The 25,673-nt window shown below is 33.5% G+C and overlaps 1 long non-coding RNA gene across 1 annotated transcript; it reads right to left on the reverse strand.

The window, feature by feature from the left end:
* Positions 1 to 11,744: 11,744 nt before the first annotated feature.
* Positions 11,745 to 23,273, reverse strand: LOC127707302 (uncharacterized). Its single transcript, XR_007984755.1, has 2 exons — positions 23,142 to 23,273; positions 11,745 to 11,795 (listed from the first exon to the last, which is right to left on the reverse strand). It is a non-coding gene; the product is annotated as an uncharacterized LOC127707302 (long non-coding RNA).
* Positions 23,274 to 25,673: the final 2,400 nt, after the last annotated feature.

Consider the following 25,673-nt stretch of genomic DNA (forward strand, 5'->3'; position numbering starts at 1 on the left):
TTTGTAGTTTTTTAATGATATCGGAACAAATTAGAAATTGTATTGTGTCGTTGGGTTCCTGAATCATTGACCGATACTTTTTTTTCACTTCGTTTGCTAATTCATATCCTTCTTCATCCCGGTAGACTTACATGTAAATTTTCTATACAGTATTTATTTTTTCTCATCCTGAATATGCATGTTATATTCAGGGGCATAGCTGCCGTTAGGCACTTTAGGCACGTGCCTACACATAATTTTTTCACAAATATTTTTTTTATTAAAAAAAATAATACACAATGTTATCTGTAGATGAATGTGAATTGTTCAAATCTATGTCATTTGTACACTAGTATATTATCCTTAGTGAATCAGTGGAGTATTGGAACTGTGTCGTTATATTCCACCTTATATAGAAACTAAAAACTAGAACTTTGGTTCAGATCACTTCACTTCTATCAACAAATACTTGAATGAACCTCAACTTAGATAAATGATTTTTTTTATTTAGTTGTTGGCCCAAGTTCTATCTGATGCGTAGTGTTGTTTAATTCCTGAACAGACATGAACTTTTTGCCACTGGACGTTTAGCAATCAATCAATCAACTAGTTTTCAGTAACTTCGAGAACTCATAGATCTACATGTAATGACCTAAATTATTCAAATTCCTAAGCAGGTTGTTACGACCAGAAAAATCGCTTGTTAATTGTAGCCAACAAAAGACACAAATCAATAATAAAATTTAACAATATTTATTATACACTAGTTTACAAGAAGTATAACACAAATAGAAATGTCAACTTAACTGTCAAAATATGTGTCCAATCTTTTATCTTTTCTTCATCCGAAAATCTTCTCGGAATCCACAAGATTATTTCATCTAATAGGTCACAATCTAGTATGATGTTGTTAGTAAATAAAAGTGTCAATCCAACTGCTGAGAATGTTGATGTCTATCGATGTCTAAGTCTATATCTAACTTTAGTGTCTGCATATATATATACTTGTAACGAAAACTACTAGAAAACTGTAGATGTTTATATTACGCATCTTTTGTTATGATCATTCTGGAAACGTTATGTAAGTAAAATAGAAAGTTCTAATCATTCCATGAGTATCTATGATTGTTCCACTGATTTCCAAACTGCATAGTTGTAATACAACGTGTATCATTTTGTACACAATGTCATATAATAGGCCACACAAAACAAATTAGGCCAACTAAATAAATATGATAGTTACAATATCATAACACGGTAGAGATTTTTCAGTACAGGCTATAAGGAAGTATGAATCCACCTGCTGAGAATGTTGATGTCTATCGATGTCTTAGTCTATATCTAACTTTAGTGTCTGCATACAATTAGTTAATACATTTAGTGTCTTGGGCTTATTATCTCTTACATTCTTCTTCTGGAGTCTAAAACAATTAGCCATCAGGTGATCATTCTTCTTACAATAAGCACAAGTCAGTGACTTCTTCTCAAAAGTATCAAATTTTGGACTAAACTGACTCATTCTGTGCAACAGGCTTACTCTCAGTACGCTCAGTGCTTTGATTCTTGTAATTTTCACTCGAAGTATTAAAATTTTCACCTTTGAAACTTCTTTTATATGAAAGGGTATAATTATCAGAAATAACAGCTGCATCTTATAATGCCTCAACAGTTTTGTCATCTAAATGTGTTTTTAAGTCTAAATTAACATACTGCTACTCTTCTAATAACATCAATTGTCTTAACTTATCAAAATGTTTATCTATTTTCTTTGACGTAAGTCATTTATGAAATAGATCTTCTTTTTCCCTAGCAAATTCAACATAGGTTAATGAATCAATAAAGGCAACAGTAGTATACCGCTGTTCGAAACTCATAAATCGATAGAGATAAAAACAAATCCGGGTTACAAACTAAAACTGAGGGAACCGCATCAAATATAAGAGAACAACGACACAACAAAAACACAACATTAAAATGTAACACACACAGAAACGAACTATAATATAACAATGGCCATTTTCCTGACTTGGTACAGGACATTTTAAGAAAAAAATGGTGGGTTGAACCTGGTTTTGTGGCATGCCAAACCTCCCGCTTTTATGGCAACGTCAAACACAACACCAAAACGACAACATCACATGACAGGACCACAATACAAATAAATGGGAGAACATATAGGACAAAGAAACACACGAATAATAGCTAACAAAAGGTACTAGGCTTAAAATTCAATACACCAGACGTGCGTCTCGTCCACACAAGACCAACCAGTGACGCTCAGATGAAAAAAGTTTGAAAGCCAAAACAAGTACAAAGCTGAAGAGCACCGAGGAACAAAACTTCCAAAAAGTTGCGTCTAACACGGCCAGGGTTTTTCTGCCTGGGACAAGAACATCCTTATTATTTAGAATAATTTATAATTTTGCAATCAGTAAATTTTATAAAATGACTATATAATAGAAATACATGATAAAACCGAAGTGGGGACTAACTACAGAATAAAAACGGATACATTACATAAAACAACTTAATCCAACACATAAAAATACACAGCCGAGTTAGCCAAAGCCTCAACGCACAAAGTGACGTCACATTTGAAATTCTAAAAAAACACACAAAGTGACGTCACATTTGAATTTGTAAAATATTTCCCAAAAATAAGATAGGATATAGGATCGATTCAAGATTAGATTTGTAATACTGACATTACATTTATTAATAACAATGAAAATTACAATACTTATTAATATCAAATTGTGGTAGTGATTAGATAATTAATTGTACTATCTAGCTATGTCGGTGTTTCTTCTGAATCAAACTGTAAACCAAATATATCGTATAAATTTCGTTGAACCAAACTAGAATCTAATAAATGAATGGGGTGATTAATTATCTTTACCATAACACACGAATATAACAGAAGAGACGTTAAGACATTTGACAAAATCCGATGAGAATAACAAATATAACATCAAAATTAAATACATGAATTTGGGATAGAAAAGTACCGTGACACGTCTTATAGCAATGCGGTTTCACACTCAGCAAAACAGTCACAATCGGGAATAAGTCACGTTCGGTAATTAAAAGATCAGACGACGTAATGACAAACCACAAACTAACACGTGGTAAAAATGTCCTTAGTTAGTTTGGACAAAGACACATCTTTATTAGACCTAAATTTCTGTCTACATGCCTCTGGCACTAGCTCATAAGCTTTCAAACCCTCCTTTTTAACCGTGTCATAATCAGAACTATTTTCTGATGAAAGTGCTGAGTAAATTTCAGCGGCCTTGCCCTCAAAAAACTTTGCAGCATTGTAGTCCAAAAAGGCTTCAGCCATTTCAATTTTTAAGCAATTTTCTCAAACTGTGGAAAAAAATTATCAACTGTTTTTTTTCACAAAATTTGGGAACCAAACGATATTTTTTGCTGCATCAAAATAAAAATGTTCTGATTTTGATTCTACATTAGTGTTGCTTTCTACTTTGTTGGCCATTTCAATTTTCATTTTGTCAATCTCTAATCTTTCCCTCGTTTCAAGTTCTGCCTGTTTTAATTTAAATTCATCTTGTTTTAATTTAAATTCTTCTTTTTCTTTCATCTTCTCCATCTCTAACCTTTCCTTAATTTCAAGTTCTGCCTGCCTTTCTTCATTTTCCAATTGTTTTAATTTAAGTTCATGTTCTAATTCAAGCTGTTTTAATTTGAAAGCATCAACATTTCCGACCTTGAGTTCAAAGAGCCTCTTCACCAAAAATTTCTGAGTCGACTAAATAATTTTTAACCACATTTTTCCATAGATATTCTAAAGTCTAATTTCAGATGTTTAGCAAGCAACACTAATTCTTTCTTTAAATTATCAAACCTCTCCAGGTCTGTCGTTTTCAAAAATTTACCGTCATCAAATGCCATTTTGTAGAATTCTGTTGGCTAGTTCTAATAAAAAAAATACTGAAAAATTTTTCAATAAGATATTAACGGTATCCCGACACGAGCCCCCAATTTCTGTTACGACCAGAAAAATCGCGTGTTAATTGTAGCCAACAAAAGACACGAATCGATAATATAATTTAACAATATCTATTATACACTAGTTTACAAGAAGTATAACACAAATAGAAATGTCAACTTAACTGTCAAAATATGTGTCCAATCTTTTATCTTTTCTTTATCCGGAAATCTTCTCGGAATCCACAAGAATATTACATCCAATAGGTAACAATCTAGTATGATGTTGTTAGTAAATAAAAGTGTCAATCCAACTGCTGAGAATGTTGATGTCTATCGATGTCTAAGTCTATATCTAACTTTAGTGTCTGCATATATATACTTGTAACGAAAACTACTAGAAAACTGTAGATGTTTATATTACGCATCTTTTGTTATAATCATTCTGGAAACGTTATGTAAGTAAAATAGAAAGTTCTAATCATTCCATGAGTATCTATGATTGTTCCAGTGATTTCTAAACTGCATAGTTGTAATACAACGTGTATCATTTTGTACACAATGTCATATAATAGGCCACACAAAACAAATTAGGCCAACTAAATAAATATGATAAATATCATAACACGGTAGAGATTTTTCAGTACAGGCGATAAGGAAGTATGAATTTCTTGAATTTTGTTAGATAGTATGAACAGAACAGGGCTCTCGGTCATAAAACTTAACTTAGTACTCGGAGTACGGAATGTGTGCTTGAAACACCAAATCCGATGTTTTGATATGTTGATTTCTGAGTCTAAGTACGATAATCTTGCTCGAAAGTTTTATGAACGCAAGGCCATAACTTCTACATGACGTATCGACTGTGTTTGTGTGGCCGGGGGTGGTTGAAGGTTTAAGAATCAAAAGATGAATGGTCGATGCGTAGTCCAAAAGTTAGTATTATTATAAAGTAGTCTTAGTGTTTACGTGCCGATTTTTTTTTAATGTAGGATCGTCAATATGTACTATCAATTGACGTATAAATCAATTATATTCAATCAGAAATAGGTTTTGCTGCTTAATAAAGGGCTACCCTGACCCACGCTGGGCAATGCGTAATATTGGAAATATTGATTTTTTTTTATATTTCCGATTGTTCTGTACTGCCGGTTAGTTTATCATTCCGATGTAATTGTAGAAATATGTTTATTTTTTCAACATGTTTTTCATGTGTATTATCATGATAAAATGACCAGTAAATTTTAGGGTTTTTTGTACAAAACATTTTGCTACTAAAATGCTGAAACCGTTTTCCGTCGGGGGGCTTCGCCCCCCTGAACCCATTCCAGGGCTCTGCCCTAGACCTGCTGAGAGTCTTTACCGGCCCCCAGACCCCCTGCCGCAATTTGTGCTTACAGTTTATTGGATACCTAGCTACGCCCCTGATATTTGCCAATGGACGATACACAACAGATTAACCAATTAACTCAGACTGCTAATCATACCAAACTATATGACATGTATTAAGTTTGTTCGTGTGTTTATTTCCTGATTTAATGAAAGGTTTAAAAATTTGATGTTAATCAAGTACAAATATCACATGGTCCAACACCATACAGACTGAAATGACTATGTACCAACAACTTTGTGTCCTATATCAAGATAAATTCCGTTGAAAACAAAATTACAAAAGGTTATGATTGATTTTGAAAACGTAACTTGTTCTATATATTTAAATATTGAAAATCAAAAACTTTTTCCGGGTATGAAACAATGTACATGTTCCTATCGTATATGTATAATTCAAACTCTTATGAGAAAGGTATTATCCATGAAAATGTTATCTGGCGTTCTCATCTAAAAAACGATTTTTTTCTTACAGAATCAAAGCGACTGAATAGGCCGTTTGGAATTTATTTTAAAAAACAAGAAAATATTCTGCTGGATTGTAATATAAATGACGGAAAAGGTTTTTTTTACGTAAGAAAGACACGAATATAAATGAATATTAGTTAGTTTATTCGAACCCAGATTTGTGTTTGCATTGAGTCGTTCGAAATGGATTTTGTGTGTTTGTGTTTTATCTACCGAATACAAATTCAACTTATTAATAATCAATTGTGATTTATTTTACATAATTACTATGATATTATAAGTTATATGGTTCGCTACTGACCCCCTAGTCAAATATGAAACAAAATTGAAATCGGAATCATTCCGGTGTAACGTAGATCGTTAGTGAATCCGTTTTAAAATAAAATCTGTATATGCGTATTTACGTTGGTTTCTATGTTGTTTATCATCCACATTTTCCCACTTTTTCAACTTTGTGTCTTTGCAAACAGCACTGTAGGTAAAAGTACATCGGGAAAACTTGTGTCGTTTAACATTTTCTAAAAATGATTTCATTACCCTCATTAATTATTTTCTTTGAATTAAAAGAACCCTTGTCATGGTTTTCACCATGTCCGAATTGAACATATTTTTTTATAACTATCAACAGTAACATCTATACTGTACAGTATACAAGTATACTGTTGTTAGTGTTACTAGCACACTAATTTTACTAATAGATTTCTACTAATAGTGGTTTATATTGAAGGATCGGGTTTTGTAAAACGTGTATTGTGATTTTTCCCTATACTGCTACTAATAAATGTTTATTAAGGTTATATAGAATAAATATAATATATTTTTTTTAAAAGAACAATCATAGTAAATCATAACCACCGCATCTAAATTGAGTCAATGTTCATTAAGTGAAAAATCTTTAACAAATCTTATTGTTATAAGATCTTCCATAAACTTAAAATTTTATTTATACTTTTCAGCTCCCTCCCATTTACAAACAGTTTCCTGCAGTCACACAAAGTACCATTTTTTCCATTAAAGAAATATTGAAGTGTACAGATACACCCATACGAAAAATTAAGGTTCCTTTCGAGTAAGCATTGAATAATTTAACATGTTGAACACATTATTTTGGCTATTGATAGGATAATAAATAGATAATAAGAATACTCTCATGTCATTGATATTTGTTTTTGTTTTACATTGAATAACAGGTTAATCAAACTAATATGCATAAAAAGATATTTGATGTGGACTCGAACCTTATAACCATGTGTTTATTCAACAAACCATCTCTACAATTTAGGAAAAATGGAAAAATTTAAAATCCGGAATAACTATATTACGTATCATTAGATCCATTTTGTGTTCAATATTGATATATATCTTTTTGTGTCCTTAATGCCTCGACTTCGTACTTTAGTTGGCGCAGCACCTGATGTAACAGCCGGTTTTTTTATGGGGGTTCATTTAGCTCAGTGTTTAGTTTCTAAATTGTGTTTTGTAAAGTGCTTTTTTTTTGCCATGGTGTTGTCATTTTTTCATCGTCTAACGAATTTTAATATCCCTTTGGTATCTGCCGTCTCTCTTTAGCAAACGTGATAAATCATTTGTGTTGTTATTTAACCTTGTGGTGTAAATGTCCATTCTAACATCCAAATATAAGACGATTTCCATTAAGCGTATAATTGAAGCTTGACGAAATATTATCATTTTTAACATAAAAAATACATGTTTGGCATAAAACAAGCGATATAATGTCCAATAACAGGCACTCTAAGGAATGACTAGGATAAAACAAATATATATATAAATTAGCTACTGAATGAAAACAATTAAATTCCGATGCTTAATGAAAGTATAGTATTGTACGCGGACTTCCCCGATCTTGTCTGCCTGACCCACATTGCTACACCTACCAATTTGATTTATTGTTTATTTGCAAATGAACATTCATCATATATATATATACCTGTCTGGAGTTGTTTCCTTTCGGAACAATATGTCTTTCCTCTGAAGAAACAACATGGACGATAACAAGTTGCATAAATGTGCTCCAAGGGTTTAAGGGCAAACTACAAATTAGTTTATAATATGTTGTCCTGATTCTCAATTATTTGAGAAAAAGGCATTGCTAAAACAATTATTCTGAATTGTACGTTTAAAAGTGTTGAAAACATTGTGTATTTTAGCGCGTTAAAAATGTCATGAAACAAAAAAAAAATATCCCCCTTTTGTAAAGTTAATATAATACTAACTTGTACGGTACAAATGTTATCGCTCCTTATACGCATTTCGACAATTGATGTCTCTTTCGTGATGTTCGAGACCCACATTTTTGAAAGTCCTCAAACAAATATAGACCTTGAAAAGATGATAAAACCAAAAAGGGCCAAAAGTAAAGCCAAACTGGGATAATAATCAGAGCTATGCATGTGGGAGAAATATTTCTTAACATTATATGAAACGAGTTTCTTGTAATAATTATGTTATCGGGATTATCGAACCAATTCATGCATAATGATTTTCGTAAATTATTTTCTTATAAATTAGGCCTTTAGTTTTCTCAATTGAAATGTTTCATATGTTTCATGTCGGGGCCTTTTATAGCTGACTATACGGTATTGGGTTTTCTCATTGTTAAAGGCCATACTGTTGCCTATAATTGCTTACATCCACTTCATTTTAACTTTGGTGGATAGTTGTCTCATTAGCAATTATGAGTAAATTCAACCATGTCTGATCTGTATGATCAAGAGATGGGTGTCCCTCAGGGGAGTATTTTATCTGTTACATTATTTAGTCTTAAAATTAACAGCCTTGTTGAAGTTTTGAAAAGTAATATTGAAGGTTCATTGTACGTTGATGATTTTTTAATATGTTACAGAGGCAAAAATATGAATAACATAGAACAACAATTACAATTATGTCTTGGAAGAATTGAAAAATGGGCCTCGGAAAATGGCTTCAAATTTTCTACTTCAAAAACGGTTGGGATGCATTTTTGTAACAAAAGGAAATTACATCTTGACCCAGAACTCACCTTGTACGGAAACCCAATTAAAATGGTTGACGAAACCAAATTCCTTGGGTTAATTTTCGATAAAAAGTTAACCTTTCTACCCCATATCAAAATGTTAAAATCAAGATGTTTAAAAGCATTAGATATTTTAAAAGTTGTCGGCAGCACTGACTGGGGTGCTCTGGGCTGATCGCAACATTTTACTTAATTTATATAGATCTCTAGTTAGATCTAAACTAGATTATGGCTCAATAGTGTATGGCTCTGCAAGGAAGTCCTACATACAGATTCTCGATGCTGTTCATCACCAGGGTTTGCGTCTCTGTCTTGGCGCCTTTAAAACCTCACCAGTTGAGAGTCTGTATGTAGAGGCTGATGATCATTCACTCTCCAACAGACGCTTGAAGCTTGGACTTCAATACTCTGTCGAGCTAAAAGCATATCCAGAAAATCCTGCCTACTACTGTGTTTTTAATCCAATTTACGAAGATGTATTTGCAAAACATGAAAATAAAATTCCTGCATTAGGAAATCGTTTAAAACCACATTTAACCACTTTTGCTTTGAAATCTATCGCACAAGTTGAAACTTGCAAATGTCCCCCATGGGAACTTCCTAAACCTAAAATGATTTTCGATCTCCGTAAATACAAAAAAAATGAATCAAACCATCTATTAATTCAATTACATTTTTCTGAAATTAAGGCAAATTATTCAGATTTTTCAACTGTTTATACAGATGGATCGAAGGATGGTAACCGAGTTGCATCTGCTGCTATCCTTGATGACAGAGCTGCGACTCTCCGTTTGTCATCTAACGCATCCATATTTACTGCTGAAGCACAGTCAATAATTTTGGCTTTGAAATTTATTGCTACTTCAGACAAATCCAAATTTATAATCTGTTCTGATTCACTTTTATGCTTACAAGCTATACAACATACTAAAATTATAAACCCGATAATTCTCAAGATTTTACTGTGATATACCATATACCGATTTTAGATCTAATATTAGAAAATATGTTTTTAATATTTTGAAAAATGAATGGAGTAAAAAAGATAATAATAAATTACATGAAATTAAAACCTTTCAAAATTTTATGTGCAGAAAAAATCAGTGTGTTATTTCTAGATGTCGTATTGGTCATACTAGAATAACACACGAATATCTTCTTAAAAATGAATATGAACCACATTGTATACCTTGCAACTGCAAGTATACTATTAAACATGTTTTAATTAATTGTATTGACTTTGCTGATATTCGTAGGAAGCATTTCAATGTCAACAATATGTATGATTTATTTAATAGTGTTCCAATTACAAATATTGTTTAATTCTTGAAGGAAGTTGGAATATATTATAAAATATAAAAATGTTGTGTAAATTTAAACTGATTTTAATTTTTATCACGTTATCTTAGTGTTTGAATTTTATTTGTAAATAAACAATTTGCTTTAGACTTGAATTTTAGTTTATTGAAAGACCTTTTGTCTGATTTTAAAAATTTACTGTAAATTGTAAAAATTTTTGAATAAGCTCTCGCCGCGATATAGCCTTTTTGTGCTCATGCGGCGTAAAGCAAACACCAATCAATCAATCATTTTCAATTATACCACATCTCCTTATTTTTATATATATGCACGTAACTAAGTCCTGTATGCACGTGTTTTATTTTACATTTATAACATTGTATAACGAATCCATAACGTATTATCGGCGAACAATGTTTTATTCAATGACTTGATCGCAAGCTAACTAATTTTCAAGTTTGTTGCCGAAGTTTAAAAAGTCCTGTCATTGATAAACAATCAACACAGAGGAAGTGACACACATGAAAAATATTTTTTTATATTTTCCATGCGTTCCTATTTGTAAATAACACTTTTTCCCAAACGGTTGTTAAATGATTTGGTGTATCTAATTTGTTCTTTATGAATCTGCATACGGGAAAATATCGGCGAATTAGTGAAATTTTTGAAAATATAAAAGATTTTTTTTTTACAAGAAAGTTCACGTATCATGTTTTATAGTAAAACTTAGCCATTTAAGTACATAAAACAAATTCAACTTTTTTTTAAATTTGAAGTTTCATATGACTATAATTGAAAACGATTTCGAAATTTTTTATAACAAAAAATTTTAGTTTAAAAATACTCGTATTTTCATGCCAATACCGAAGTATTGACTACTAGGCTGGTGTAACCATCGAGGAATAACAGTTTATCTGCAAAGGTATCGACCCAGTGGTAGTAATAACATATACGGTACAAATCATCTAATCGAGGCCAAATATTTGAAAGTCCAAAATCAAATACAAACGTTGAAGAGCCGATCAAACCAAAGAGAACCAAAAGTTAAACCAAACCTGGACAAGGACAAATTACTGATCAAGTGACTTGTATTTTTCATCCACCGTCTTACTTCATTTGTATTTTGGTTCATGCAAAAAAGCAACATTGTTTTGAAACTGGAAAGTTATTCTTTACTTTTATATCTAAATTAATTATAAATGAGCCGTTTGACGTGGTTTAACCTAAAAGCATAGAATAGAATATAGCACTTTAACGTGATAGGTAAAGTAGGATATCCAATATTTACAGAAAATAATATATTTTTTAATGTTTTCTTGTCGTAAAACATACCTGGGATGTCTGAAATTGTCCAAAGAAGATGGCCCTATCGTAAGCCTCTCATTTGATCAATCCCGATTTCTCTCGGTGTATTATGCGACAAGAAAGCCCTTAAAATGTGCATTGTCCATAACTAAAACAATCAAACAAAAGCATTTTTTCATATGGAACATTACTGTTGTTTGTTGGAAACGAAGTCAGTACGATATAATTTTCACCAAAATAGGAGGTGTTAGGTTCATGTCAGTTACACGACAAAACAAATAACAACAGAGAAGTCTTCAGGGACACAAATACCGTGTATATCAATTGTACTGATAAGTCGTTGAGAGATCAACAGTTTATTGGTATACAGACCCCCGGAGAGGGTGAAAAACTGAAAGTACAAAATAACAATCATAAGCATACTATTAAGGCAACACTTATATAATAAATGTCAAATAGTAGTACATTCACAAAGAAAATGGTTATACAGTTCAATACAAGTAACTCTTGTACACTACACTTCGAAATACAACATAAATATATCAGAAAAAGATTGCACACACGTATCTAAATATGCAAGAAAATTGAAAGGTTGCATTTGTCATTGACTGTACTCTTCATACCACGCACGATATAAATTTTACACACGTTGAGACTGTGCGGGACTGTATTTCTAGAAAATTCGAGCGTGACCCTTGTCTACATCAATAAAACACAAAAATAAATCCTAACATGTGGGATTGACAAATAATGAATGGAATTTAAGGGGGAAATGCATACATAAAAAATACAAACAGTACTGTATATTCACAGCGGCAATATTTACTCATGTCGTGTGTAAATGAACACCAATAATCAAATATGAAGTTGTGTAGCGATTGTGGTTGGGCGTGTAATGCAATATTACCTGAATATCTGACTCAAGTTCTCATAGAATAAGCTTATTTTAACACAACTCTGCAGTCTTAGAGAAAGCGAATTGTCTTACTTGAAGCTTGGAAAATAGAAGTGAGGCTCTGCCTGGTTCCTGTCTGGTTCCTTGTTTTTGGTCTGTTCCTTCTATCCGTTTTCCCATCATATAGAGAGCGAGGTTTAGGCTTGTCTGGTTCCCGGTTACAGATATCATATTCCTCCTATATCGGAGAACCGCTAAAGCGGTGTATCAATCATCCAACGGCACCACACTCCTCCCCGTTTTCTAGAGGAAAAACCCAAATGATCTTGGTTTGTTCGCCATGAGCAAATTTGTGGACAATTAAAAGTAGTAACATTTATACATAGATCTTAAACCAATTACAAACCAGTTAGTCCGGTTAGATGTAAAAGGCTGAAGATCAAAAGTGTACATCAATGGGACACTATTTAATCAAATATATAGTATATACAAATATCTTAAACCAATTACAAACCAGTTAATCCGGTTAGATGTAAAAGGCTGAAGATCAAGAGTGTGCATCAATGAGACACTATATTTAATCAAATATATCTATTATTTATAAACATTACAAATTTTGTTTTAAACTGCCAATCACTATGAAATTATGAAAAGAAAATTTAAAAATTGCTGCCAAACATTACTTCCAACTCCTCCCCCTTAACAACCATAAATCATTTGAGAATTTTTTGTAGTAGTGGCCAAAACTTCTTCAACAGGTATCGGTAATAATTTTGAAATTTCATGAGCTACAAAGATGACAGTGTATGGATTGGCAAGTTGTTCTTTATAGCAGATATATGGAGCATCAGATTCTAAAACTATCCTGCTGATTCCTTTGTTGCAGACGAACTGTTTGATGGAGGGATATTTGTTGGTAAAGATGAAAGGTGTAACGCCAAATACAATGTTTGAAAAATGTGAGGATGCTGATTCAAAAATTTGTTCTGTCCCTGTGAAGCAATGCCAATGAATTTTATGGTTCCTAGGTAAGTTGTTGACCATGGAGGTTAAAGTTGAAAGGTTTAGGTTGTTATCTCCTCTGCTGTGGACAACGACTGGAAGGTTTTTCTGCACTGCCAAATTAAGCTGTTTTTCAAAATATGTTATCTGCTTCTGAAAGTTTTGAGAATTTGGTCTATCGGTAGTATCCAATCCACATTCTCCTACCGATACAGTTTTTGAAGATGCCAAAATAGAAGTTAAATTTTTGAAGAACCGATCTAAAGTTGATGTAGAGTTTGAGTTGACAATTCGAGGGTGCATTCCAAAAGAGAGTCTAATTCTGTGATCTTTCCTTATTTCTGATCTGTCTGCTGACGATTGGAATTTTGCAGGGTTACAGTAATTGGCAATTAAAAATGACAATTTGGTCTTAAAGAGGTCAGATGTTCCCATATCATCCAACTCATGGATACCAGTTAATCCGGTTTTTACCATGAGTTGGTCAAGATGAAAATGGGCATCGATTGCCATCAATGGTCCTGTTGGTTTGGTTGAGAGACATCCATTAAATAATCCAAAACGATCTTTTTGTTCTTCAAAAGTTTGTATCATGTTTTGTTGTTCTGCAGTTAATTTACTGATGACTATTTTCAGAATTTTCCAATGAAGTAAGGAATGTATATATGCTTGGCCAAAGTTGTCGAATATGTTAAAGTTGAATTTAGATAGGTTATTAATTTGACAGAAAATATCGGCAAGAAAAACTTCCTCTGTTCTAAATGTTAAATTTTTGGATGCTCCGTACATTTTATTGCCAGGAATATTCAAAGAGCTAACAAAATGTATTAGTCCATCTGGATATGTCACTTCCAATATTCTGGCTAATTCTCTAAGCAGACCATTAATAAGCTGCACCCACATCTGGTAACTGTCTGGGCCAAACTTTGCGTCACTTTCAACCTCTGGATGAACGTTGTTTATGTGATGTACCAGCATTGTAACTTGGGCAAACTGTTGCTTACAATGGAAACAAGCGGACTCAGGAGCCACATACCATGGCAGATGGAATTTTGCTGCATGCCTAAACGGATGCCTCATAGGCAGCTGACAAATAAAACAAAGTTTACATTTTGGAGGACACGGTACCGCTACCTCAGGTGTTGTGAGAGGTATACAGAGATCTTCATCAGCCTCCTTCACTACCTGATGGTATTGCTCATCATCTGTTGGCTTACCTCTTGCCACGATTGGTATCCCCATATCTTCGTCCGCCGCTTTCAGTATTTCCTGATACTTCCTCTGGTCCATCTCTAATTCCTGCTTCTTTGATATTACCATAGGCACACAAAGGTCCTCATCAGCCTCTCTCATTACTTGATGGTATCTTTTGTCTTCTTTCTCCTGCCTCCTTCTTTCTTTCTCCCTAATCACTACCCTTACATCCTCCTGTTTTGTCTCCTGATGAGTATCTTCCTGCTCTATCCATACATCTTCCTGCTCTGTCTCCAGATGAACATCTTCTTTTCCCTCATCCACATCCTCATCATAGTCAAGTTCTTCATAATTCTGCCTATATAGCTCTTCCATCTCTTTATCATTACTCCAACTTTTTGCCATGCTGGAAGTACAGAATTATCCTCATGCTATTTTTAAAAACTTATATATACAATATTTTACAATGTGTTTTTTTATTATTTTTTTTATCATTATTTTGTTTTGTTTAAAAGCCAGTTAATCCGGCAATGATTAAAACATATCGGACAAATCATAATCGTCCAGGTATTTTGGACGATTTCTGATTCTACCACCATAGTTGTCAATTGCGTACAAAAATGTATCATCTAAATTATCAGTACTATTATTACTTAAAATCAAATTTACACCATCTAAATTAGTTACAATATGTCTATCTTCTGAGTCGACATCAGATGGATATCTGATTTCCAATCCTGTACCATGCTGGTCTACACCAATTTCCTGAACTTCTTCAGTATTATCAAGAAAAGATTCCAAATCTCGGAGTTGTTGAAAAGACTCTAAGCCAGTTGATCCGGCATGGTCTTTGTTTATACCATCCTCTGTCTCTTGAACAAAAAGAACTGGTTCCCTGTCATTATCTTCTTCAAATAACTGTGACAAATCATGAATATTTTCTTCTTCAGTCTGGCCAATTCCCAGGCTATAATCTACCTCACCTTGAAGAAGACGGTGTCTCATATACTTCAACCACTGTGGAATAATTCTATCTGAGCAAGGTTTTAACTGATCGTGATAGATTGTTAGTTCTTTTTTCCTTGTTCTCATTTTATACAGAACTGATGACAGTACCTCTACAATTAGGTATGGTCCTTGCCAGGGTGCCTGCAATTTTTTACTTTCTCCTATTTTTGTAGCGGAATCTATTCTGTAAACAATGTCACCTTTATTATATATCCTGTGATTAAGTTTTACATCATAATCTCTTTTCTGTCTGAATTGAGCTGTCTTAAGGTTATCTCTAGCAATTTTGTGAGCTTTTTCTAATGCATTTTTTAGATCCTTGATATACTGATGGGGTTGGTTTATTTCCATGTTACTCTTTGCTGTTCCCAAGAGTAGATCTACCGGTTGCATTACCTCCCTTCCCAACATCATCATATTAGGGGTGAAGCCAGTTTGTCTATTTTTTGTAGATCGTATTGCGCCAGCCAATTGTTGAAGGTGAACATCCCAGTCTTTCTGCTTACCCTCTAAATAACATCTTACTGCCTGTAAAATCACACTGTTATATCGTTCAACCTGTCCATTGGACCTTGGTCTATAAGGAGTTGTTCGAGTTTTTGCGATTTCTAGTAAGCGACATAATTCATGGAATAGGTTGCTATCAAAGTTTCTGCCTTGGTCAGTGTGTACTTGCAAAGCACAACCAAATTTAGAAAAGAACTCATTCACTGCTGCCTTTGCTATTGTTTCTGCATTTTGATTAGGCAAAGCGACAAATTCAATCCACTTAGTAAACTGGTCTATGATGGCTAGCACATATTTATTGTTAGAATTACTTTCTACAAGTGGCCCAAGTATATCCATGTGTACCCTTTCCATGGGAGCTCCTGCATGATATTGACCTAGTGCCCCTTTTGCTGTTCTGTTTGATTTTTTATTGATATTGCATATTGAACATGTTTGGACATACAAAATTGCATCCACTCTCATCTGGTACCAAATAAATCTTTGTTGTAGTTTCTGTATGGTTTTAGCTTGACCAAAGTGTCCTGCTGTTTTGCAATCATGACAATATTTCATAGCCTCTTCTTTCAAGGATTTAGGAAGTAACAATAGTGTTCTTGGCTCAGCTGGATCCAACCACTTATAGAATAGGCATCCCTTTACACATTTCAGTTGTGTCTTACAATTCCACCAATGCTTAGTTGCTGGGCTTTCAAGTTGTAACTCATGCTCTGACGGTGGCTCACCAGTATGTAACCAATTTATAAGTGTTTTCAAATCAGGGTCATCTTTTTGTTCTTTCTTGATGTCTCCCAAGGACCAACCTTTCATCCAATTACTTTCTTGTATAGAGATATCATCCTGAAGCTGGTGTTGTATACTCCGAATTTTCAGATGCACCACATCATCCACATCATTCTCAAATTTTCCCCAGGTTCTTTGAGCTCTACTGCAATATGCACATCCTTTACAGGGTAAAGATGAGAGATCAGCTCCTGCATAGTAGCAATTACAAGGTTCTAAATCATCCAGGATTCTGGAAAGACCATCTGCATTTTGGTGTTTTTTGCCAGAACGATGTTGGATAACCATATCATATTGTGAAAGCTCTTCAAGCCATCTTGCTAACTGGCCTTCAATATTCTAAAAACGTAGGAGCCAAATAAGACTATGATGATCTGTTCTCACTGTAAATTGACGACCAAGGAGATAATTTCTGAACTGTCGAGTAAAGGTCACTACTGCTAATAGTTCTTTCCTGGTAGTGCAATAACGCTTCTGTGTAGGTGTCAGCACCTTACTGGAGTAACAAACTACAAATTCTTTACCGTCATGGATCTGGATCAATTCGGCCCCTAATGCTGTATCTGAAGCGTCCGTGTCTAATATGAAAGGTTCATCTGGGTATGGATAGGATAACGTCGCTGCATTAACCAGTGCTGTCTTAATGGTTTCAAAAGTTTCTTGGTGATCCTTGCTCCATTCAAATTTAACTGTCTTCTTAGTAAGATGATATAATGGAGCAGCTATTGTTGCAAAGTTTTTTATATGGTCTCTGTGATAGTTAACAAAACCAAGTAACGATTCTACATCTCTCTTCTTTGTTGGAACTGGCCAATTTAATATTGTATTCCTGCTTTCTGGATTGACTGCAACCCCCTCTCTATTTACTAATTTTCCAAGGAAAAGTACTTCTTTCTGGAAGAGTGAACACTTCTTTGGTTTTAGCTTTAGATTATTATCCTCAAAACGCTGTAAGACCTTCTCTAAATTATGTAGATGACTCTGAAAACTTGACCCTAGGACTATAATGTCGTCAAGGTAATCTAAGCATTCTTTCCACGTCAGTCCTGAAAGAGTTAGCTGAATAACTCTCTGAAAGAATGCTGGACTATTACACAAGCCAAAACTAAGCCGAATGTGTTCAAAAAGACCATAATTCGTCACAAATGCCGTTTTATGTCTGTCGTCTTCATGGATCTCAAATTGATAGTAACCTGAGGACATGTCGAGACAGGACATGAATTCTGTTCCTCTCAGGGTATCAATACAGGACTCAATTCTAGGCAAAGGAAAGCAATCTGTACGAGTCTTAAAATTCAATTTTCTGTAATCAATACAGTATCTTATCTTCCCATCACGCTTGCGTACTAAAACAGGAGCAGCACACCATTCTGAACTTGAGGGTTGGATAACCTTTCTCTTTAGTAATTCACTAAGATGTTTTTCTTCTTCCGCTTCAAAACCTAACGGTGTTCTCCCCATTCTCTCCTTTGAAGGTGTAGATGTTCCTGTATCTATTCTATGTTTGATTTTAGTAAAATGGCCTATGTCCAAATCATTGACTGAAAATGTGTCTTTAAATTTTATCAACAGTTGAGCTAACTGAATGCATTCTTTTTCATTGAGATTCTCTTTTGACCTTTCAAATAAATCTTTCAAATTTTCTGGCATATTTTGACATATCTCTTCTGTTTTCTCAGAGTGGTTCCCGTCTTTACTTATTTGGCGATTTGTGATTGAATTCTGTTCCGGGTTGTGATTTTCTAAAACTTCATCAATCTCCACAGCTGTTCCAAGACTAGTACCTTTTCTTAAAGAAATATTCTTGTCTGTCAAGTTTCTGATTGTAATTGGTACTGTTTTGTCAGGTGTCGTTACAATGTAAGGCATTATTATTCCGTTTAATTTCTGATTGGGTTAGATGCATATATCACTATTAACCGTTCCCTCTAACATTGCAGATAACTCAATAGCAGTCATAGACGGAATAATCACATTTTGATTTAAACTTACTCTGCAAACTTTCATTTCTTTGTTGTTGGACTTCACTGCTGATGCATGTAAGGTCTGATTGTTAATTTTCACTGTGTAATTTACCAAGTCTATCACAGCTTTTAGATGTTGTAAAATATCTAAACCTAATAAGACAGAATCTGTAATATCTGCAACTATAATTTGCCATTTTGTCTCAGTTTTGCCCATCCTAATAGACACTCTATTAGCATAGCTTGCCTTTATTTTGTTCTCAGCTCCAGCTCCTTTTAATGTAACAGACGACTTAAGTTCTAATGGTGGCTGTAATTTTTTTATAAATTTTTCACTGATAATTGTGACCTGTGCAGCTGTATCCACCACAGCATCCACATCAACACCATTTATTTTCACATTCAATATTAAGCTTGCTGCTACCGTTGACCCATAGGAGTCGTTGACTGAAACTTCAGAAATTTTTAAACCTTCAGAGTTTTGTTTGCATGCGCCAGTTAATCCGGCTTTGCATACATTAGGTTTTTCATGCTGACTTGTAAACGTTGAAGACTTTTCTTGACTAGGTATTCCTATTGTGTCCACAGGTTTATTTTCCACCAAATTGGCAATATTTAATTCTTTATTTTTTTCACAACTTCCATTTCTGTAAGTGCCAGTTAGTCCGGCATAATTTACAGAATTTTCATGTGGAGATGGAGGTGGTTGGCCTGTGTTAGCTGGATGGATCGAAGACTGGCCTACTTCTTCGATCCTTGCTCGTTTAAATGAACATTTGGTCTGGAATTAATAGGTGATGGTGACCTATTCCTTCTCATTGGAGATGAACTATTACTCTTATTTTCACACTGATTACTGTAGTGTCCCTCTTGATTACAAGTGTAGCAAGTGACTGTTCGTGCTGGACTTCTGTTTGGTGATGGTGATCTAGGTCTCCTATTATCATTGCTTCTGGATTCCAGTATCTTCAATATTTTTCCTACATTGTTGTTAATTCCCGTTATATCCTGTTCAGTTTTTAGGACACGCTTTTCAATAGTTTCCTGCCAAGGTATATAGTTTGGTTTTTTATTTACAACTCTTACTGCTATCTCTGACTCACCATCTGAGTCATCCTGGTCATATTTTTCGAACTGTACTCTCCTTACATCACTCTTCTTGTAACCAAGTAGAACTCTCTGATTATGTATTGAACTCTTAACAAACTGAAGAGCCTGGTCCATACTGGTAGGATTTTTCTCCATGGCTAGTAATGCTGCTTTTTTATCAGTACAACCTTTCAAGAATGCGTCGACAGAAATTGTCTCAACAACATGTTCAGGTGTGTCTATATAGCCATCTGTTACCATCTCTTGCACTCGTTCAGCAAACTCATCAATCATTTCATCACCATTCTGTCTAACATCTTGTAACTGTCGGCGTATTGTGTATGGAAGATCCCTGTTACCAAACCTCTGGTTAAGTTTATCTGACAGTAATTTAAAATCAGTTTGTATTGATGGTGGTCTGGTACTAAAAAATTTAAGAGCTTTGTCTCTTAAACACTCAATAAGTTTATCCAACTTTTGCTGTGTATCCCAGTTGTACTTGTTGGCAATGTGTATGAACTGTAAATAATAAGGTTTCCACTCGCTCTTACCGTCAAATGTTGCTAGTTTTGGCGCTATTGGACCTTCATTTCTATATCTGGAACTAGTACGTTCATCTAGTGTAGTTTTAGGTGTACTCTTTACTGCTGACACGCTTGATTGATTTTCTTCCATCTTGACCGCTGATTTATTCTCATCGATCCTTGAAGTGATTTTGGATTTATAGATGTTATCTGGTGCAAGATTTCCTGTTGTTTCTACCAACTTTGAAAATGTTTTTGTTTTATATTCATCTTCTAATTTCTGGACCTTGGTGGCATATTGTTGATCTTTCAATTCAAGATCCTTCTGTTGACTTTTGATTTTTTCTCTGCCGCTATCAATAAGTTTAGCTTGTTCCTCAACTTTATTCATAAGCATTTCCCTCTCTGACTTCAACTGATAAAATGACTTTTCAAGTTCTTGATTTTTTTGGACCATTTCCGTATTCATTTTATGTTGCAAGTCTATTAAATGTTGTTCAAATTCTTTTCTTTCACTTTCCAGTGTCGATTCAAGTTTATCACCTCGCTGGCGTTCTTCCATTTTAACATAATGTAGCTCTTGGTCCAATTTGTTTTTAGATTTCTGCATGGAGTCCAACACTTCTTCCAATTCTTCAGTCTTGGCTGTAAGCTGTGCACTGCATTGGCTCTGTATATCTGATAACTGTTTTTTTTATATCTTGTTGCATTGATTTCTTATCTTGATCAGCGATCATTAACTTAGTCTTATAATCTTCAATAACTTTTTCTTGTTGCTGAAGTTGATCTTGTTGTTTTGTAACTAGTTCTTCGTACTGTGCAGTCACTTGTTGATTCTCTGGCTGGACATTTTTTTTCTTTTTCAGTATCTTTAGTATCAAGTTGTTCTTCGAATATGACCCTTCCCATATAAATAAATGGGTCCCAGATATTACTTGGTATTCCCTCTTTGGCTTTAAGTGTCTCTGCTGTTAAGGTTCCTAATTTAGTCCTTTCAGTCACGATTAATTGAGCTCTTTTTTGTCCAATATCTTTTAAAGTCATCAATTCCTCAATATCCGCCGTATTAATATTTACCGTTTGTTTCATCGCCATATTGAGATATGAACAGATAAATAGTTCCACAATAAAAATTAACAAGTGTACAATAAATAGTACAAATAAACCTCTATATTAAAAATTATTGTTTACCTCTTGAAATATAAATATCTAAAAGAAAAAATTACCAAATATCAAAAATCTAATAAAAATTATTTAGTATTACCAATAAGAATTGTTCAAATTTTCTTGAATTTATTTAACTTATCTTTTTATTCTAATTTCCTTATACTTGAAATTAATGAACAATTTTAGAATGAATGTATCAAAACCAGTTAAACCGGAATAAGACACACACAAAAAAAAAAAAAAAATAATAATAATATATAAGAACTATGTATATGTATAACTATTTTGTCAAAAGAAACAAACTTTTAAATGTAATATCAGTACACGTACAATAATATGCAATTTGTATATGAAAATTCTTTATTGAAATATATATGTAGAAAAATCAATATGTAAAAATGTTATAAATATAGCAAAATCACAAACTATCAACGACTATGGTGGTAGAATTACGAAATTTTCTAAGGATCAAAGCTTGACGTAATAATTTACCAATCATCAATTTTATTGTATCAATACATTTATCCAGCTTATCCGGAATATGTATTACAAATGAAAATGACGGTTTGTGTGTGTTTGTTTGGTTTGTTTTTGTCCCTTTTTTTTTTTTTAATAAATTGTTTAATAGTCAATACCAGTTGTCCGGTTTATTGACTCGAATCGTACCAAATTTCAGTAAATTGAAATATATTCATGTATGAATTATTGAAAAGTCAATACCAGTTGTCCGGTTTATTGACCAATATTCAATAATGAAAAATTTTCATACATGTAACAGTTCAAGCTTGGGTGTGGTTTTATTTTATTTAGTTTATATAAACTTCTGTTTACTATCACACAAATACTGTTAAAATGTATTTATTTCAACTGCACAACTTCTTAAAGTTAATATTCTAACTCATAAGAAACATATTTGATTTATATATACTGTGCAAATTGTAAACAACACAGTTGTCTCCCTTCACTGTTTCAAATATATATTGAAAAAGTGCAACAAACTTCACTTCACTGTTTATATAACTACAGTGGAGCAAACAATAATTGTTTTATGTGTATTGGGACATAAATATGTATTGTATACGAATTATAAATCGCGAGAAACTCAAAATTCAAATCCGATAAATTTGACAATTTCCCCGCGAAAACTCGCACGAAATTCTAATGACAATTTCAGGTATTTTTTGCGGTTTCAGATGTTTTTACATCTGACACCAATGTAGCGATTGTGGTTGGGCGTGTAATGCAATATTACCTGAATATCTGACTCAAGTTCTCCTAGAATAAGCTTATTATAACACAACTCTGCAGTCTTAGAGAAAGCGAACTGTCTTGCTTGAAGCTTGGAAAATAGAAGTGAAGCTCTGCCTGGTTCCTGTCTGGTTCCTTGTTTTTGGTCTGTTCCTTCTATCCGTTTTCCCATCATATAGAGAGCGAGGTTTAGGCTTGTCTGGTTCCCGGTTTCAGATATCATATTCCTCCTATATTGGAGAACCGCTAAAGCGGTGTATCAATCATCCAACGGCACCACACTTGCATAAAATGTATAATTAAACAATATGCACAACGATATAAAAAATGAGCACAAATATAAAAGTTTAACTTACTCTAGTGGTGGATAAAACTTCCAAGTAGAAAAACAACGTGTTTCAGTTTTGACAATAATCGAGGGATTGATGAGACTGGGGAATGAAATGATAAGAAAGGGACGACATGGTCAATTCGGCACTTAATCAAAACAGTACATCAATACTGAGGTGTTCATGCAGTGGAACACTCGTACAATAAATTTGAAACGATGAAGTGTAAGAAATCAACACTTTAAAATTGTGTGCGTCCGAAGCGCCTTTCTTGATTTACCTTCATTAAAATGCTCAAACATAAACATTTGAAAGTCAATGATGCGTATATACCCTGAAATGTCCGGAGCTATATAAAAAAAAAAGATGTACCAGAATAGCCAAATTTATCTAAGATCAACTTTGCCTAAGGCGATGTGTACATAGTCATGCTAGGAAACGCAGTAACCCCCGTTGAAAAAGTATTAAAAACGCTTACAAATATTCTGAATCTTTCTGTAACCACATAAACTAATAGAACACCTCCACACGTAATTTGGATATATTTTATCCATAACTGGACATTAGAACGCGGATTTGATATGAAAGCTCTTTCTCATTCTTCTCTGTACGATCTTCAGCTCCCTCCCCCATCCGTAATTCAAATCTGTTTGTTTCCATGACCGATCAAACATGTATTAAGCCAAGTGTGAATACATTGCTTGGAAATAAACGCTAGATATTTGAAGTCACCTCCGAATTCAAGTGCAAAATACGATTTGTGTATTGGTTCTATTAAGTGTAACCAGCATTAATAATAGATGGTAACTAGTATTCTAGCACGTTACTATCCTTTTTATAAATAGGTTCCACTATCACGACTCGTAGTGGAAACGGCTTTCGTAAATAGTACAAAAAAGCATCGGCTCCAGTACGCTGAACAAGTATTTTCTGTAAAATTTCTATCAACAAAAATATCAAAATGTTTACAGTTACAAAACATGCTGGTTCAGTTAAGTGAATGTTAATTGTGGTTTAATACTATATGTGTGTATTGCAAACTACATGGGAAAAAATAAACAGTAAAAGACATAAATTGAACCTAGTTAATGTAAAAATATGTTCAATGTCCTGCCTGAAATTGATTTTCTTGACCTCACTTCGAATGGTTTATTTCATATAGCAACACTTTACCACTCGACCTATTGAACACAAATAGACTGTTCCCTAATTTGTCGTAATGAATTCCCGTTGGGTCCGGCAGATCATCTTTCTGAATTTCTATTTCCCTATGGTATTTACCATCAGATGAAACCACTACAACATTGTTGGATAATGAGCAAGCTACATACGCATTACCATTCCCATCACATGTGACGCTATATGGACGCTTCATCTTCTCGTTTGTAAACTTCCATAGGACTGATCCATGCAGGTTGCAACAGCACAATATATCTTCTGATTTATCAGTAAAGAATAACATATTTGTAGCAGTTGCAATGTACCAGACATCTGACACAGGAGAATCAAATGATCTGATTACTTCCCCTTTCAGATTCATTACATCTATCCTTTTCTTATCGATAATAGCATACAAAAATTCATTTCGATAGGATACCCAAAGACCCTTTTGACCGTTTGTATTAATAGCATTCTGTACATGTACGTCTCCCGTGTTTATATTGATAATCTGCATGTGAGGTTCATTGTATGTGACAATTACATTAGTGTCATTTATTACTGATATACAACAGGGTGATTCTGACACCTTGAAGTCTCGAATGAAGTATACGTCGATGTTGTGCACAACTAACCTTTTGTCTTTGTATACGGTGAATATTAACTGGTTATTGATAGAAACACAGTCAAGCAGTAAGCCATTATCTAATTTTTTTATTTGGAATGTCTGTTTAAGTTCAACATCAAAATGGAGAGATAATTTTCCTGGTATATGTGCATGTGCGTAAAATACTTCAGAATCTGTAAAATAGAAAATATGAACTAAAGTTCCAGTGAATAACCTATATGTAGTATGATCATGGCAAAGAGTGGGAAAAAGTCCAAATCATAAAAATTTTGCAGCATGAAAAACAGAACAATGTATAACTTATTTGAAATTGTATTTAAAAATTTGCATATATTGTAATAACACACTTAAATGTTAATGGTGTGTAGTTCGTTAAAAAAAAGGATTTAAAATTATTAATTTGTACATTTTTAATAATTTTATTCGTTCAGGAATAGACACATATTGAACTATATTTTCAAAGGTCGATTGAAAACGGCGGATAGAAAAGTGATATTGAACGTTTATTTTTAGAATATCTAAAAACGGATTTTCTTTGTGATGTCATCTAATGATTTTCATGATATTTTCATGATATTGTTTAAAGTTTTTAGAAAGTGTTTATTGATGATCGATTATTTGAAAAAAATTCTATAAATACATCAGTTGTACACAAAAAAAGATATAAAAAATAATTGAAATAACAACTAATATGTTGTTATTGTCAAAAAGACAATATGATATCTATAAAATTCCAACAAAATGAAATGATCGAAAACAGAGAATATAATGAC

The sequence above is a fragment of the Mytilus californianus genome, unplaced genomic scaffold (genome assembly GCF_021869535.1).
Source record: "Mytilus californianus isolate M0D057914Y unplaced genomic scaffold, xbMytCali1.0.p SCAF_62, whole genome shotgun sequence".
Taxonomy (NCBI): Eukaryota; Metazoa; Mollusca; class Bivalvia; order Mytilida; family Mytilidae; genus Mytilus; species Mytilus californianus.